This window comes from Antechinus flavipes, chromosome 2 (genome assembly GCF_016432865.1).
Source record: "Antechinus flavipes isolate AdamAnt ecotype Samford, QLD, Australia chromosome 2, AdamAnt_v2, whole genome shotgun sequence".
In the NCBI taxonomy this organism is placed as follows: Eukaryota; Metazoa; Chordata; class Mammalia; order Dasyuromorphia; family Dasyuridae; genus Antechinus; species Antechinus flavipes.
The window spans coordinates 559,344,060-559,363,214 of NC_067399.1; the positions used below are offsets into that span (position 1 = coordinate 559,344,060).

The following is a 19,155-nucleotide window of genomic DNA, read 5'->3' on the forward strand; positions in this document are numbered from 1 at the left end:
AACTTATTGCAATAAAAAAGAAGTATACATAGACAGAGGGTGTGGGTATAAATTGAATTTGATGTGATGATCTAAAAAATAATAGGTTAAAAAAGATTATACTGGGAGAAGAAATAGGGGGAGAGAATAAGGTAAATTTACAACACGTGAAGAGGTACAAATGACCTATTACAGTAGAGGGGGAAAGAGGAGAAACGAATATTGTTTGAACATTACTCATTGTATTTCACTCAAAGAGATAATAATATATACAGTCAGTTGGGTATAGAAATTTATCTCACCTTATAGAGAAGTGGGGAAAGGGAGAACAAAAAAGAATGCTGATAGAAGGGAGGGCAGATTGAGAGAGGCAATAGTCAAAAGCAAAAAATTGATAAGAAAGGACAGGGTAAAAGAATAGAAAAGCATAAACAAAGGGAGAAATAGGATGGAGGGGAATACACACATCATAACTGGGGATGAAAATGGGATGAAATTTCCCATAAAATGCAAGTAGGTAGCAGAGTGGATTAAAAACTAGAATCCTACAATATGTTGTTTATAAGAAACACATTTGAAGTACAGAGATACACACAGAGTAAAGGCAAAATGCTGAAACAGGATATATTATGCTTTAATTGAAATTTTAAAAAACAGGGTCAGTAATCCTTTTCTCAGACAAAGCAAAAACAAAACTAGATCTAATTAAAAGAAATAAGGAAGGAAATTATATCTTGCTAAAAGATACCATAGACAATGAAATAACATCATTCCTAAACATATATGCACCAAGTATATATTGGCAAGAAAGAAGTTAAAAGAGGTGAATAAAAATTTTAGAAAAGTGAGATACGATAAAACACAGAAGAAAATTAAATGAGGATAGAAAGGAATATATCCTTTTTCAGTGATAATGGCAAAATAACCATATATTAGTGAATAAAAACCTCATATCAGATGCAGAAAGACAAAAATATTAAAGGAATTTTTTTTCAGATTGTGATACAATAAAAATTATGTGGAGTAAAGGGTCATGGAAAGAGATTAAAAATTAACTGGAAACTAAGTAATCTAATCCTAAAGAATAAGTGGTTCTAAAAACAATTAATAATTACATCAAAGAGGATACAATAATGAGTCAATCCACCAAAATTCATACAATGCAACCAAAACAGTTCTTAAGAACAATTTCATATCTCTAAATGATTACATGAGTAAAATAATGAAAGAAGAGATCAATGAATGGGGCATGGAACTAAAAAAAGGTATAAAAAGAACAAATTAGCAAATTCCAAATTAGAAATATTTAAAATCAAAGGAGAGATTAATAAAAGTGAAAGTAATAAAACTGTTGAACTAAAAAATAAAACTAAGAATTGGTTTTGAATAATCAGCAAAATAGTTAATTTTTTGTTCAATTTGATTGAAAACAGAATAGAAAAAAACAAATTACCAGTATCAAAAATTAAAAGGGTGAATTTACCATTAATGAAGAGGAAATTAAATCAATACTTAAGACCTATTTTGGCCAACTGACAATCTAAGTAAAATGGATGAATATTTACAAAAATATGGATTACCCAAATTAAGAGAAGACAAAATAAAATACTTAAATATCCCCAGTTTAGAAAATGAAGTAGAACAAGCCATCAATATACTTCCTAGGAAAAATATGTGGATTTGCAAGTAAATTTTACAAAATATTTAAAGGAATCAATTCCAATACTATATAAACTATTTGGAAAAATAGGCAAATGAGGAGTGCCACCAAATTCCTCTTATGACAAAATATGATGCTGATAAACTGGGAGGAGACAAAATAGGGAAAGAAAATTATAGACCAATCTCCCTAATTAATATTGATTAAATAAAATATTATTAAAGTTATTACAGCAATTTTATCACCAGGCAGATTTTATACCAACAATGTAGGACTAGTTCAATATTAGGAAAAACCATCAGTAAAATTAGCCATATCAATAACAAAACTAACAGAAATAACATAATTATCTTAATAGATGCAGAAAAAGTTTCTGATAAAATATTCCTATTCCTATTAAAAATACTAGAGAACATTAAGACAAATGGTGTTTTCCTTAAAATTATTAATAGTATCTATCTAAAACCATTAGCAAGCTAAAAGCATTCTCTATAAGATCAGGGGTGAAACCAAGTTGCCCATTATCACCACTATTATTCAACATGTTATTAGAAATGTTAGCTTTAGCAATGAGAAGAAAAAGAAGTGGAATGAATTAGAACAGGCATTGAAGAAACAAAACTATCATTCTTTGCAAATATCATGACATATGTAGAGAATCCGAGAGAATCAACTAAAAAGGTACTTGATACAAATAATGACTTTAGCAAATTTGTAGGATATAAAATAAACCCATATAACTCATTAGTCTTCCTACATATTATCAACAAAGTCCAGCAGCAAGAGATAGAAAGAGAAATTCTATTTAAAAAACTGCAGACAATATAAAATACTTTGTAAAACAAACCCAGGTACTATAGTAACAGAATAACAGAACACTTTTCACAAAAATAAAAAGATCTAAACAATTCAAAAAATAAACTATTTATAGTTAATAAAATAGAAATATAATAAAAATGACAATTCTTCCTAAATTAACTTACATTATGAGTGAATATCAAACTACAATAAATGATTTTACATATATAGAAAAAGATAACAGAATTCATCTGAAAGAATTAAAGCTCAAAGATATCAAGGGAATTCGTGGAAAAGAAAAGGAAAAAAAAAAAAACAAATGGAAAGAAAGGTGGCCTAACTTTATCAGATTTAAAACTATATTTTAAAGTGGCAATCATCAAAACTAGTTGGAACTGGCTTAAAAAAATAAAGTGGTGGATCAATGGAATAGATTAGGAACATAAGATTGAGTAGTAAATGATTATGTTAATCTTCTGTTTAATAAATCCAAAGACTCTAGCTCCTGGAATAAAAACTTAGTATTTGATGAAACCTGATAAAATTTGTTTTAAAGCACTGAGGTTGTTTGGAAGTAAATTTGGAAGAGCCCAGTGAGATCCTCTTTTTTTTCCTTCATTTTTGGTTCTGCATGTCTCTCCAAGAACTCTTAATTTTAGCACCTTCTATCTTTCAATGACCTATCCTGTACATAGGATGATTCTACATATCTGTTTGTTTGTAGGTGAAAGAAGAGATTCTTTGCCTAATTGATACCTAGCCTTAATCACTGAATGGGAGATGCCTCAGTCAAACTGAGACCTATTGAAGACCTTAGCTGAGTCAAGATCTCCCATCTCATCCACAACCATTTCCATTCATCCTTGTCTATATCTGGCCACTGGACCCAGATGGCTCTGGAGGGAAAAGTGAGGCAGGTAACCTTGTCCATCCCTCCCTCCCTCAAATCCTATTTACTTGTATATTATGGCATCATCTCTTTGATGTCAAGAATGAAGGACGTAGACCCTCTAAAGGCAGAGATTCTCTTTTGTTTTGTATCTCCAACATTTAGCACAGTCTGGCATATAATAGGTGCTTCACATAAATCATGGAATGATAATATTAGATGTCGACTCAAGGAATACAAACTTATTTTAACAATCAAGTTGAAATATTAAGTAGAAAGGTGATCTAAATGTCAACAGTAAGTCCAAATGATTGGAAAGTATCTGAGTTTGGGATATAGGAAAGCGGCTTTGAGATAGTTTTCTAAACCACAGGGTCACCCATTAGCATAACCAGATATATGTTCATCCTAATTATATCATGGTCTAAAGTTATTTTGACATAAGGATTTGAATCAGAATTTTTATCTTGGCAAAAACAACAAAACAACAACAACCACCATCACAAAATGAACTTTTGTAATATTTCTAATTTGGTGACTAAATTGGTATTCTCAAAGAATTAAATATATACAATTAATCTAATATTAGTGTATCAAAATGGTTGTCCTTTTTATAGCCAAAAGGTATAACTTGCTGCTAAGAAGAAAATTGGACATTTTTAAGAATTTACAAAACTTTAAAATACAATTTAATCTGACATTCTTTTAAAAAAATAAAACTTTTAACATTGGTTCTCTTACCTATTTTATGGCTGAGAAAACTAAGAAAGGTTGAATGACTTGCCAAATTCACATGGCTCACAAATGACTTGGGATTCTAAACTGCTGTTCTTGTCAGTCATGTCTTTCTAATTTGCAAGAAGATCGAGTGTTTGTGGTTTGAGGTTTTTTTGGTTTCTGCATTGTGGCAACCCTTTGATATTGCTTAAATGTATATAGGAAGTAAAAATGTTTTCATGCTTATTTCTATTCCTTTATTCATTTGTCATATTTTGATATTAATAGAAAACTTGAATAGGTCAGGATAGAGCATTCATAATGGCATATCACATCACCTTATCTTTCTCCATTGTTCCATTTGATTCTGATCTTTTCCCTTCCATGTTACTCATCATGTGTATACATAGTGTGGAGGGTCACAGTCAGTAGGGGAACTATGGATGAGGTATAAGAGTCTTCAGCCCAGAGGGAACCTGCTGACGATGTCTGCTTTGGCTCCCCATCTCCCCTAAGGGCTCTCAGCCTTCCTGAGAAGTCAGGCGGTGGTGACAACCTGTGTTGTAATGGAAGCAGAGTGATAGCAGGTGGCAAAGAGTCATTTACAATAGCAAATTGTTTATGTGGTCCTGCATGCACAGTGTTTCTATAGTTATATAAGGGTATTAGGGTATATAAGGCTGAGAGAATTTCGAATAAACAGACTCCATGCTTGATCATCCATGTGAGTCCCACCTCTTCACTGCCCTTGTAAGACAAGGACTCAGGCTGGTACCAAGATCCTCCAGAGAGTCAGGCTGGACACAACAACATAGAAAGCTTATTCATAAATTATTTCCACAATTTAATCCCTTATTTATTAAATTATAGTCAGATTACTGTTGTATACCTTACAACTGTCTGGTTGAAGATATTATTAATGCTATGTAAGCTTGAGTGACATTTAATTCTTCCTTAAACTTTTCAAGAACCTGAACTCTCTCATACTTTCCCTTAATCCATTATATATATATATAATATATATACACACACACACACACACACACACACATATATATATATATATATATATATATATATATATAGAGAGAGAGAGAGAGAGAGAGAGAGAGAGAGAGAGAGAGAGAGTGTGTCAGTCTAGTTCATTCACCTTTTCAGACAACTCTTTTTCATTCCATTGCTTCCTGGACTGGTTCTCCTATAGAATTTTAGTCCTTTCATAACCTGCCTGTACTCTGAGCCCTTTGAAATCTGAACTCTCAAAATCTAGGGTACAAATCAGTTTACTCCTGGCTTTCACAAAATTTAAAGAGAAATAGTTACCTCTTCCCAATACTCACATCACTTGAATCCAAGTAATCAGGTCATTTTTGTTGGTAAGAATCAGATCTGGAAAATAGTTCCTCTTTGTTGTTCTTCTACTTTTTGAACAATCAAATTATCAGTAAGGCAGTTGAAAAAGTAATTATCTGCTGGGATTTTGACAAAGAGAAATATTTAATTGTCTGGATAATTGAAATCTTCCATATTATGATATTATGCTTCTACATCAGCCTTATGATTTATTTCCATAATTTGTCATTTTTTCTGTTCATCTCTATGTAGTATACTCCAATGACAAGATCAATTCTGTTTATTCCTCCATTTGTTTTTCATATATTCCATATATTTATTTAAATGCTTTCCATAATGTCTATCCCTATTTGATCTTGCATTTCCTAATATGAATATATCTTAATTTTATCCTTCAGTTTTAGAATTGCCACTTGTCCCAAATAAAGTATATCCATACTTAATTATATTCCAGAATTATATATCTTTTTTAAAAAGTACTAATTATACTATACTTATTACATATTTTTCTCCTTCTTATTGCAATATTGCAAATTCTCTCCTCTTTCTTCCTCCTGCTCACTTCTTACCCATGAAAAGTCCAAAAAAAAAAGAAAAACATAACCCTACAAACACACACATATATACATGCACACACATATATACAGACAGAAAGATGGAAAATAAATTTCTACATTATCCATGTTTTTAAAAACAAAGAGAAAGAAAAGGGAAAAATTTCAATCTGTATTCTGAGTCCATCAAGTCTCTATTTAGAGATGGATATCATGTTTCATCACAAATCCTTTGGAATTGTGGTGGATCATTGTTTTGTGTCAGAGTTACAAAGTCTTTAAAAGTTGATTATCTTTGTAATGTTGCTATTACTGTATAGATTATTTGCCTGTTAGTGTGAACTTTACTTTGCATCCATTCATATAAATCTTCCCAGGATTTTTCCCCCTGTGAAACCATTCTCTTAATCATTTCTTACACTATAGATTCCATCACATTTATCTATATCTCACAACTTGTTCAGCCATATCCTAATTGATGGGTATTAAGTTTCTAATTCTTTGCCATCATAAAAAGAGTTGTTGTAAATATTGTTGTAAACATGAATCCTATTCTGCTTTCTTTGATTTCCTTGGACCATATCCCAAGTAATGGCATTTCTGGGACAAAGAGAAGAAAAATTTAATAGCCTGTTGGGCATAGTTCCAAATTACTTTTCAGAATACTTAGACTAGTTCACGGCTTCATCAACAATAGCATATCAGTGTCCCTGTTTTCCAACATTCTCTCTAATATGCCATTTTTCCTTTTTGACATCTTAGCCACTCTGATAGGTATGACAGGGCATCTCAGAGTTGTTTTCATTTGCAATCTTCTAATTATTAGTGATTTATAGCATTTTCCCTATGACTGTCTATGATTTTGATTTCTTCTTCTGAAGATTGCCTTTCTTATCCTTTGACCATTGTCAGTTAGGTAATGACTCTTATTCCTCAAAATTCTGACTAACTTCCCATGAATCCTTTCACAAAATCTTAGTGATATCTATAAGATCAAATTTGCTTTTTTGAATTAAGGCCTATAAAATATGCATTGCTTGTTTTCCAAATCTTATGCATTTATAAAAAACAATTTGAAACCATATGAATAATGACTGACTTCTTTCTTGGATTTTTTGCACAACCTCCAATTTGCCTTTCCAACTCTGAAATTCTATGGACTTTTTTTCAAGAACCTTCTCCTTATCATCTTATATCCAATTCATTCTCTCCTCTTTTTACTGAATTGATTCTAAAAGAAGTCATTAGGGCTATTAGAAAATGGGAAAATGCAGAGCTCTCCTTTCTTGTTTTCTTAGGCAGCTTGTTTTATGTTAATTCTATATAGGAAGCCTTAAAAAATATATGTATACCCAGATATGAAACTCACATTTTCCCTCTCTTGAGGAAGCCAGATGACAAAATGGGGGAAGTGTGATGCATGAATAACCCATAATATAAGCAGAAAATTAGTATATTTTAAATAAATCCACTGGAAAAGAATTATCAGTGAAACTGAGAAAAACCATATGCCACTAAGGTGGGAAATGACTCAAAGTGTGATAATATAATTGACTTAGAATTAAATTGAACCAGGACAAAAGTAAAGCTATAAAAGTTGCCTTACTAAGTGAGAAATATGGTCAATAAAAAGAACATCTTACTGTCTTTCATTTGTTTATTATTTTACTATGTTTATTATTATAATTGTTTTTCATTTGTTATAGTTGAATACCAAAGGCCATGTCAAGTCATTTGTTTAAATAAGATAGCCCTTTGCTGAACTGTACAGACTAGCTAGCTTCTCTATGCTTTCTCTAAAAGAAGTGGGAGTTTCCCATTTCATTTTGGGGAAATTCTTCATCTCCTAAAAATTAGATAGCATCTAGTTCCTCCCCTCTATCTTCTTAACAATTCAGTTTCACTATTTCACCCTCTTAAATAATGGATAAGAATCCTAAGAAATTACTTTATTCTTGTGTAGATGCCAGAGTGATAGTTGGTATTTGAAGTATGTGTATGTAATGAAGTACATGTGCATGTAATTTAATTCTATTCTCTTTATTCTACTATATCTTGTTTTATATATATACAACATGTACAATATCATTTGCTAACAACTTCATTTTGAAAACAACTTTATTGCTTTAAACTTGAAAAATTCATAGAGCCAACATATGTGGAAAAACCTTTTTAATATATTTTACATAGCATTGCAAATAGTGTGTTTTGAAATTATAATATTAAATATTTTTATTTTCATGCAATTTAAATTTTCTGACATGTCCACAGTGCATTAGACAAACCTGCTATGTACATTTCTTTATGCATTTCTCAAAATTAAAATTTATGGATCACAAAACTGAAGTATTTGAAGGGACTTCCAATTATTCCAACACAGAGTACAGATACTTCTGATAGCATTCCCAATGAGCTTTCAACTGATCTGTTCTTAGAGATCACAAGCATCGGGGAATTCATTTTTACCCTAACGAAACCTAGGGTCATTTTAGAAAGTTAAAATGGGTAAGAATTGTTAAGAATCTGCTTCTCATCAATGTTATAAAGCAAAATGAGTTGAATCTCATTTCCAAAGTACAGTCATTAAAAAATATATGTAGCTTCTTTTCAGCTAAAACGCTCTAGTTTCCTTAGTCAATTTCAAGGCATAATTATAAGTCCCTTGCCACTCAGCTCATCCTCATTGGAACGTATTCCAAGCTATCAATGTCCCTTCTCAATGTGTTGTGTCAAAAACTGGACACAATTTTCTAGAAGTGGTCATAGTAGGATAATAGTACTACTACCTTTCTTTCTCTAACAATCATACTTAGCAAAGTTACTGTCTTTTTATAACCATAATATGTTTTACTTATTAACAGCTGACATGGGGATAAGATAATGACTAGACTTTGGATTTCCTTATTACACATAACATCTGGGTGCAGAAACACTATCTACCAATCAAATTGTCTCTCCGCCCACTACTCTATGACCCTTCTCTTCAAAATAGTCAAAGTGAACATCAATGACTGTAATTACCCATTTGATGACTTATTTCATGAGATATCTCTAAAGCTACACTATGTCACTCTAAATCTGGGGAAATGATTCTATAGGACATACAGGACAATTTTTGCTAATTAACTTTTATAGATGTAGTAAGAAATGGCTTTTGATTAATTTCATATACATAGCAAGAATAATATAAAACTATTTCTTCCTAATACCTCTAGGATATACTCTCCCAATACCACCACTGTCTTTGGGGAGTAAGCTCAAAATTTAATTTGGTTCTGACATAAAATTAGTCTTAACAAATCCATATCTAAAGTTGGCACAAATCTCAGATAAATTTCCCCCCTGGGCTTAGGTTCTTACTGTCACTCTAAAAAATCATCCTTTGTCCCTTGAGGCATCAGTGTTGTTCTGGTTATAACCACCCATTCTGGATTCTGATTTCTGAATTCCTTGACCTCATCTTTCTGCTCTAGATAGGATATAAAAGAATAAACTAGACAAGAAATGTTTCTCTTGTCCTCAAATGAGGAAGAAGCACTGAGATCAGCACAGTCTCTCCCTGCAAGGTATCATGTACCAAAAAGAAGCAAAAGTAGCAATTTTATTATTTTTAACATTTTGAATGATATGAGGAAATGTTTGATACATTTTCATATCAATCAAGTTAATAAGGTATTATACACATCATAAATAAATGTCAAAAACTTTTAAGTCCCAAATTATTAAATATAATAGTAGCAAAATATTTAGGTAGAAAGAAAAATTCTCAAATAGGAGCCAAAATTTCATTAACGTTGATGTTTGCTGAACCAATATAGGTAACAATATTCCCATCCTTGACTATCCTATCTAATTCCTAACACACCTCCCAGAAGTTTGTCAAAGTTGGAGCTCACTTGTTCTTCCTATTAATTGATGACATTCACTCTTATTCAAATTCTTCAATGGTTATATGTTGAAACCTGTTCATGTTTAGCATATCCATTTTTTCCTCAATTCATAAAATAGAGAAAAATACACTACTGAAAGGATTCATATAATAATATATAGATTTAAATATTATGTATAATTAATGTGTAATATTAATTAATGTTCATTAGGAAGCTGTAGAATGAAGGAACTCTGGAGAAGGATACTTGAAACAAGGTAACTAAGTGGAATTGATGATATAATGGTTTTCTAGTTCACATATATACTTAATGCTTAGTATAGTGATGTAATGGTTCTCTAGTTCACACATACTCAGTATACTATAATGAGGTAATTGTAATAGGGTATTTAAACTGGGAACAAAGTCAGACTTGGGGGACACTGGTTGAGACTGGCAGACTGCTGGAGGAGACTGGGTCAGACTGAGACTGGTCAGATTATGACAGACACAGAATGAGTAAGAGACAATAAAGACTTTGGACTCTATTATTGTCCATCCTTGTGGTGTCTATCCTGCTGAGAGAAAGACTCTTCTAGAGGACCTCCAGAAAGCTAGTCTGAACATTACAGAAAGATGGATGGTACAGTGGATAGAGCACTGGACCTGAAGACAAGAATTCAATTCAATTTTAGACATTTACTTACTTTATGTTTCCTAGGCAAATGTCTTAACTGCTCCCTGACTCAGTTTCCTCATCCAAATGACATAATAATAGCTTTTAGCTCCCAGGGTTGTTGTAAGGCACAAATAAAATTATATATATATATATATATATATATAGTGTTTTATAAACATTAAAGTGATGTATAAATTCTGACTATTATTTTATTATAGACTTAATTATGTACATATATTTAAAATTTTCTGATGATCAGTTATATGTTCATGCTGGCACATGCTGGTACTATGACACTTAGAATTTGTAACTTTGGCAGTTCATTCAATGACAAATCCCAACCTCACTATGACTTAATAGAGGGTCCTTATGTACTTACAAGAACCGGAAAAATTCACCTGCTGATGACAAATCTTACACTGCTGCTGTTGCTGCTTCTCTTTCAAATCACAAATTCATAGACTTTTCCTAGGAGGAGCCAAGCTTCTCAGATCTGAACACCATGGAATTAGTCATCCTCACTGGCCATTTTCTGTCCTACCAGTATGAATTTGCTCTATCCTCCTTTCTACCTATTTCTTTCAAAACTGACATTTAATCCATATTTGATATAGGATATGTTAATGGATTTTCTACTTCCTACAACACACAAAGGAGAGAAAATTATCAAAACCCTAAAGAAAAATATAACCTTACTTATCCATATTTCTGTCTGATTCTTTTTTTTCTTACTTCACAATGGATTACTCTTTATCTGTATAATTTTAAGATGATTAAATCTTAAAATGTAAGGTTTTATCTTAAAAGTTACATTCTAGTAACATGTACATAGCTCCTCTTATTTCAATAAGTAGTTAGCATGAAATTTCAGTATAAGCAAAATTGTCACTGTACTCGTATACATTGCCTTTCCTGCTGTGCTAACATCTTCTATTTCTTGACTTAGACTTTAATTTCTAAGTATCAGATAAAAGTGAGTAGATATTTATATGAATGTATACGTTGAGTACTTCTTGGGTTATCAGAGGCTGATATGTCCAATAGAATTTTTTGTAGTTTTTAGCCCTATTAACCCTGTTATCCACAAATACTAATTCCTTAACAGAATATATGCTTTTTTGCGGGGGGAGGGGGGAGGAATGTTATTTAGTTCTACTGAAAAGATATTGGTAACCTGGCTCCTTAAAAAACTAATCTCACCATAACTGGATTTGCCTCATAATGCTTAATAAATAACAGAAGAGATAACTCACCAATGTGAGGTACAGAGGAATATTAGCACCAATAACTACTGCTAGCAAGAGACCTTAGTCATGTTTTCACATGGAAAGTTAATGACATATAGCTGATCTGATCATCGTAATTATCTACATTATTCTAACAGCTCATTGATATGAATAGTAAAAAACAGATTGGATCTCAATCTGGTTTGTTCATCACGTATAAGCACAACCTCTCTCCCAAGAGGGAGCAACATATCTATAGCACACAAACAATCTTTAAACCTACAGTTCATGGAGTGACAAAATAAGATAAAAATATGAATTTAAAATTATTTTTATTTCAGTTTGTATATTTAATCTGCTAAAGTCACAGAACAAAGATACATTGGGAAGAATGCCGAGCGCAGAACAGGAGAAGATTGCACCAATGCAACTCCATCACATGGACATTTTTCTCCTCCAGTGCCTGTGTTATAAAACAAGTGGGCCTGGGGCTGCCTTTGGATTACAGCCCCTTGAAGTGATAAACATGCTGTTTCACTGAGATTTGCCCCAGGAGATAAACATTTCCGATGGATTTCTCTGACAAAGCCAAGAAAGCTAATAATTGCAATGTGGGGGGGGGGGAGGGAAGGGAGATGGGAAGGAAGTGAAAACTGATTCAGTTTGATCACCTATGAAAGGGGGAAGGAACAAAAGAAGATTCACATTTGTAAGCATGAACTTGTCAAAGCTCTTTGAGGGGCCTTTGAATAAGCACATCCGTTTGGTTATAAATAAAGGCATCAGACAGTAATTTGCATGGATTAGGGTTGTTAACATTTATCAATTTCTGGATTTTAAAGAACTCCCAAATTCTTGATAGGAGTATCTCTTTGTAGTGAAGGATTGATGGTGGGAGTGAAAGAATCTGATGAATTTAAAGCTACAGATGAGAGAAAGCAAAGCCATCCAGATCTCAACTGAGATACCATTAGTAGTTCCCATAAATCAAATCATGTTTATAGTGAGGATACAGTTGAATTACCATCTGGACTTTTTAACCTCGACATTTATTTCCAAACCTTTCTCTAATATTGAAAGTAAACTTAACCCTTCCTTTCATCTCCAAGGTTTTGTCTTTATGCCAGTTCTCATTGAAAGGGAATGATCTGATTTTTGATGGGGACAGAATGTCACACATGACAGGAGATCGGAAGAACTCAGATGTTTTTTGTGTAAAACCAAGCAATAAAAAACAGAAAATACACTTAACTTTGAACAACAACAGCTCAAAAAGAATTTAATACAAAATTGGGGGCAGAAGAGGAAAGTAATATTAATATTTTAATTTAGATTAAGGATGCTGATAAAATGCAAATAGTAAATATGACATATCTGAAATATGAAATATTTTGCCTATATATGGAATACTTCTGTTATAAATAGAGAAATAAAAGAAATTAATACAGATCTTTTCCAGTGATTCAGGTCAAAGATCTAGATGAAATCCAAAATAATATCAAAAGTCTCACTGAGATCTCCAGGAGTCTGTTCTTACATTTTATTTTAAAATTTCTGCTAGTATATATAAAACAAAAATATCCAAATACCCGATGAGCTATTTTCCCCACCCATCTTGTTTCTAGATCACAAGCACTCTATGAGGCAGGAAACATATCTTTGATTTTATGTATATTACAATACTTCATAGAGCCCTGCTTTCTGGTCACTGAATTCTTTTACTGGAATGGAAGAAAAGATTAGGGATCAGAGGTTTATTAAACTAGCATGGTAAACTGAGGGCTTTTCCTCTCTCCTGTATTCTAGTTGAAGTATTAAAAAAAAAATTGCTTATTTGACCCAAATAAATTTCAATAAAAGACTGACAATTGCGTATCTGTTTTCTTCAGAGAACCACAGGATTTTGAGGATTGTTTTAAAGAAGGGAAAGAAATTCTTTTCCTCCTCCCTCCACTAACTGCCTCCTCACTATCTTCACTACCCTTTCCCTCAAAGAAAAAAAAAAATCCACAGGCGACTTCACTCTGAATTTAAGACAGTAAATTCTCTATCCTATCTGGACAAGAAGAGTGAATTAAGAGTCTGATTCTTACTACTTTGGCTTAGAAATCTGGCATGGTGCCACTGTTTAAGTAGGACTAACTTCTGAGGTGTTTCACTGCTGAGTAACTTTTGTTATTTCCTAAGTTCCTTTGGAAATTATTTGGAGTCTTCAATTATCTAGCCAATGTAAAACTTAACATGGTATTGTGATGTTTGTCAACATCTAAGACATGAGAGAAAGTGTCTAATATTCAGGAAGAAAGAAAGAACAAATTGATCATTCACATCAGCCTACCTCTAAAGCTAGGAGACAACTCTCTCTAAGGATTAGTATTCCTTCCAAAGGTTTAGCATTTCCATTTCCTGATGAAGCCAGTATCTTATCTGTAGGGTACAGAACAAAAAGACAAAACAATAACAACAATTGCAACTCTCATTTTTTTTTTCTTTTTCTTCCAATCTCAAGCAAGTACAATTTAAAGAAAGGTTGAATCCTGATTTTATCTGCGAACTGGTTGAGCTGTCATTACCAACTAATTGGTCTGTCAGAACTGTCTCTGTAAATATTGTAGGCCAAAGTAACTTCCAGTTACAATAACTGTGGAATTTTGAATGACAAGTAGTTTTGTGAAAATTGAAGTCTTAAGAGAGCAGTTAGAATAATGCTATTTAATTGAGGAAATGTGAGTTTACTTCTTTATTCTATTTCCTTACAAACAAGAGTCATTTGACTATGAAACTTGGCTGCTGGGACACGCAACTCATACTTATCACAAAATATTTTTTATGCAAGGACTTTCATTAAGGAAAAAAAGATTATTTCTTAACTGCTCTTACAAGTTGTCTTGATAAGTTTCTTTGTGTCACTGTATTTTTCAATGTGAGTTGAAGGTTTTTCACCCAGCCCTCATTATGGATGACCTAACATTTGGCTCTGGTGCTGATGCCAGAATCCTTTCTCTTTGGTTCCTGGCAACATTGATGCCATTTCCTATCTCTTTCCTTCCTGAACTTACCTAAACCAAAAGCACTGGGCTTTTGTTGAAATGATTTTCTGCTTTCCTCTCTTGTGTGCCGGGTGTCACATTATCTGTGAAAAGTTGCAACCAACTTCCTCTGACTTTGGACACAGGAAGGGGAAATGAACAGAAGTGAAGTTACTGATTTGATTTAAGAGGTCAAGGGTCTTGGGGGTGAATGAACATTTATCCAAAAGCTCAGGCTGCAGAGTATGCTTTTTTGTTGTTATTGTTATTGACAATCACTTGCTATTATTGTATTGGAAACACTCAGCTAACAATTAAATGGTCACAGAAAAAGGAGAAGATCCTTTATAGAAAATAATATATACATGTAAAATATAGAAACTAATTGTTTTTCATATAATAGTTCATGCAAACATAGCACTTGTAAGAAGCCCTTTGAGGGTGGTCAATTAACAAGCATTTATTATAGATAGTAAAAAGCACTGGAGAACCTAAGAAAAAAGCAGATGTACAAAATCCTGTACCTTCAAGAAGCTTACAATCTAATTATTTTATTTCTACATTTTACAAAGAAGAAACAATCTCAATTGATTGTGTTTTGTCTATGATCATAGAGCCACTAAGCATTGATTTACAGAGATTTTTTTGAAAGATAATATTGTTTTGTAGAAATAAATACAAAACAAACATATTTTGAATCATTATAACCACAAATTTATATTTTTAAATTTAACAAAATACTTTTTGATTTTGGCTTTATCTATTTCATAAGAAAAAAAAAATTCAAACATGCTTCCAAAATGCAGTTTGCTAAAGAAATAAACTTTTAATTCACAGCATACTTGTTTCACTACTGAAAGCTTACTTTACATATTTTCTTTGATCTCTTATGGTATTTCATAACTGTTTAATATATTGTTCTTTCATTCTTCTCCATCATTTTACTCTGACCACAAATCTGTAGACATGTTTAATTCATCTATATGTCTCATGTAATTCTCATATTCTTTTAATAATAATAAAGTCATAGCATCTTGAAACAAGAGAAACCTTAGAAATCATCTAGTATAATCTCTTCTCTCAATTGCTTGGGAAACTGAAGTTCAAAGAAGTAAAATGGAGAACACTGAGTAAAAATGCACTTAATTAATTATTAATACAGGGAATTATGTATGGATATAATGGGATCTCATCCTATACTACTGATTCTCTGTCCATGCTCTTTCTACTAACCCATGTTAAGCTTTAAATGTTCACATTATAATAGACTTTATGGGACATAAGATTATTCTGACTTTGGGATCACAGTAATAATAGATAAATAGGGAGAAAGACAGAGAGAGATGAGCTCAACATGTATATAGTCCTTCAAGAAATCAAGAAAGTCCTGAAAATAAATCTATATATGTTATGTCATTTGATCACAGTGATTATTCTGGGGTTCTAAAGTCACATAATATAAAGGATCAGTGCTCTTAACCAAGACCTTGGAATCAGAAAATGAAATACTTGAAATTCTGCCAGGTTAAAGTATTTTAACAAAATAACATAATGGCTAAGTCTGTCAGGATGGGTGGGGGATCCTTTGGAAAGCTGACAAAGTCAAATGCAAATATATTGTTAGTTGTCAATATTCTACTGACACACCTTTAAGACTCAGTACAATGGGGTATTAAGACAAAGGAGGAATTTCCCTTAACATAGGAAGAAAATGCTTAAGCAAGTTGTAATGACAAGAGAACAATCACACTCATTTTAGTGATGTCATTATCAATTCAACATGGACTGAGCCAATGACAGCATCTTCTCAGCCTTAAAACATCAGAAATAGAATTTAATAAAAGATCAGAAGAATAAAAGGGTGTAGGAGTAAAGGAGGAAAAGAGAGATGTGTTAATAATACATATAACAAATAATAAACAATAAATTACAATAGCTGGAATTTATATAGTATTTTAAGGTTTCTAAAGGACTTCACAAATATCACACTTAATTCTCACAAAACCTTGTGAGGCAAGTGCTAATATTATCCTTATTTTATAAATGAGAAATTGAGGCAGTAAGCGGTTAAATTGTCTGCCTAGGATCACACAACTAGTAAATGTCTGATGCAGAATATTAATTCATGTCTTTTGGACTTTAGGCATAATAATCTATCCAATGTATTCATTAACTTGCGTCCAAAGAAGTATAACAGACTACTAGCTACTGATTGTAAACAAAGAGAAAACATAAGATGCCCTCATCATCCAATTTTTCAACATGCTAGATCAAGGGTATGTGGGTGTAGGTGTATAGAGAGTTTAAAATATAGAATGGGTGGGGTTATACAATTTAAAATGTGTATGTTTAATTTTTGTATTTACTTATACATGTTATATTTAGATATATTTGTACATATACATACATGAATATGAATGTACACTTTATGCATATATAGTAATATCTCTATGTGTACTCATGAGCACATTAATATGTAGAGATAATGGAATCTACAAGTTCATCGACATAGGGAACTTGTAGAAAAGTAATTTCTTCTATCAATATTGGTAGGTATCTTCTCTGAAATTTATAATTCTATAAAGATGTTGATGGTAGTAAGCATGCCCAAGGTCATGCAATCATATGTGTTAGAAGTGGAATTTGAAATCACTTATTTCTAGCTTCATGTTCTACTATCTACTATAATAAACTTCTAACCTCCTTTCCTCCCTCTCTCTCATCTCTTTCTCTCTCTGTGTGTATGTATACACTCACACACACATATACATTTATATGTGTGTGTATATATGTATATACACGGAGTGTATACATACACACATATACATATATATACACACACATATATACATGTAGATATATATATATATACATATTTTTTTTTTTAGGCACAGAAAAATATATACTTTTTAAGTGGATTGAAAAATGCAAAAAATATATTACAAATAATTAAAATATCTCTAACTTGACTGATGTCAAGTGATTGATGATGAAAAGGGAAAAATGAATGGAGGAAAGTACACTGACACCAAATTCAACACTTTCATCCTGAAGTTTAGATCAATTGCCATAAAAATGATGAAAAAGAAACTAAAAATTGATTTAATCAGTAAACACTTAGCTTTCTTGCCAAGCTGAGAGATATGACAGCCAAAAGCAAAACTAGTTTCAAATATAAATTTGTTTGTAAAATCTTGCAGAGAAAGTTAGTGAATTGGATCATAAAACATCAAGAGATCAGTGGAGGGAAAAACCAAATTCAAGGAAAGCTTTGCAAGAAACTCAACTAAGCAAAGCTAATCCAAGAACATTTACAGATGAAACAGGAATTTGAAAAAAATAAAAAAGAACTGCAAAATTATTGATAAATTATTTTAATGATATTTGGGCACCTGAATATGTATCTAAAAACTGTGGAAATGGCATTGAAAACAATAAATGTAGAAAGGGCAATTGTACTATAATGAGTATATACAAAGGAGGTCTATGCTAAAGGGAATCCATCAATTCTCAAGATATCTGAAGAAGGGTAAAATATCAAAATATTACATGAAAATTATGGAGAATGAGAGAGCTATTGCAGGATTAGGGTGAAGCAACTGTTGTCCCATTGTAAACCAAAGATAGCATCTTATCTGTCAAGCAAAATGACTTTAATTCCAGGAAAAATTTTAATAGTTAATGAAAATCTATGCTAACAAGTGGTTATTACAAAAATTCAACTTAACCTTATCAGCCTAATTCATACAACATTAACCTTATTTCCTTTTGGTATAGGGTACAAAACTAGTAGCTCAGGGATGGAAGAGTAACAGGCATAGAATTTAGCTTGATTTTAGAAAGCATTTGAAAATGTGTTTTGTACTTCTCTATAGACAAGAGTGGAGATATATGGACTAGATGATAAATATGAGATGAATCCAAATGATATTAACAGTTCGTTATCATTTTAGCAAGAGGTCTTTAGCAGAATTCCTCAGGGATATATGAAGATTTTTATCAATGGTAGCTAAAGATTTATATGATATGCTCATCAAATCTGAAGTTGACACAAGCTGGATAGGTTAGGTAGCATACTGAACATTAGGCTCCAAAAAGATTTTGATTTTGATAGGATAAAATTAAACTAATGATTTCTTGCCTTGACCTATGAAAGGCTACCTTTTCCATGAAGCCTTTGTGTTCCTTTCTTGGAACTCTCTCAGCACTTTAACTCTCTTATACTTTTGTGCTAGAGTTTTTGTGCATATTTATCTAATTAGAAGATCCTTGAGGTTAGAGACTGTTTTATCTTTGCATCTTTACTAGATCTAGCAGTATTATACAGCACAAATGTTTAATTATTTTTTTTTCTGAAATAAATGCAATTTTTCCTTCTAGAACCTGTTGAATTGAGGGCAAAG

The 19,155-nt window shown here is 32.0% G+C and overlaps 1 long non-coding RNA gene across 1 annotated transcript; it reads right to left on the reverse strand.

The window, feature by feature from the left end:
• Nucleotides 1–4,048: 4,048 nt before the first annotated feature.
• On the reverse strand, nt 4,049–14,141 carry LOC127547129 (uncharacterized). The gene is made up of 3 exons (XR_007950076.1): nt 14,062–14,141; nt 5,384–5,515; nt 4,049–4,599 (listed from the first exon to the last, which is right to left on the reverse strand). It is a non-coding gene; the product is annotated as an uncharacterized LOC127547129 (long non-coding RNA).
• Between the last annotated feature and the right edge of the window lie 5,014 nt (nt 14,142–19,155).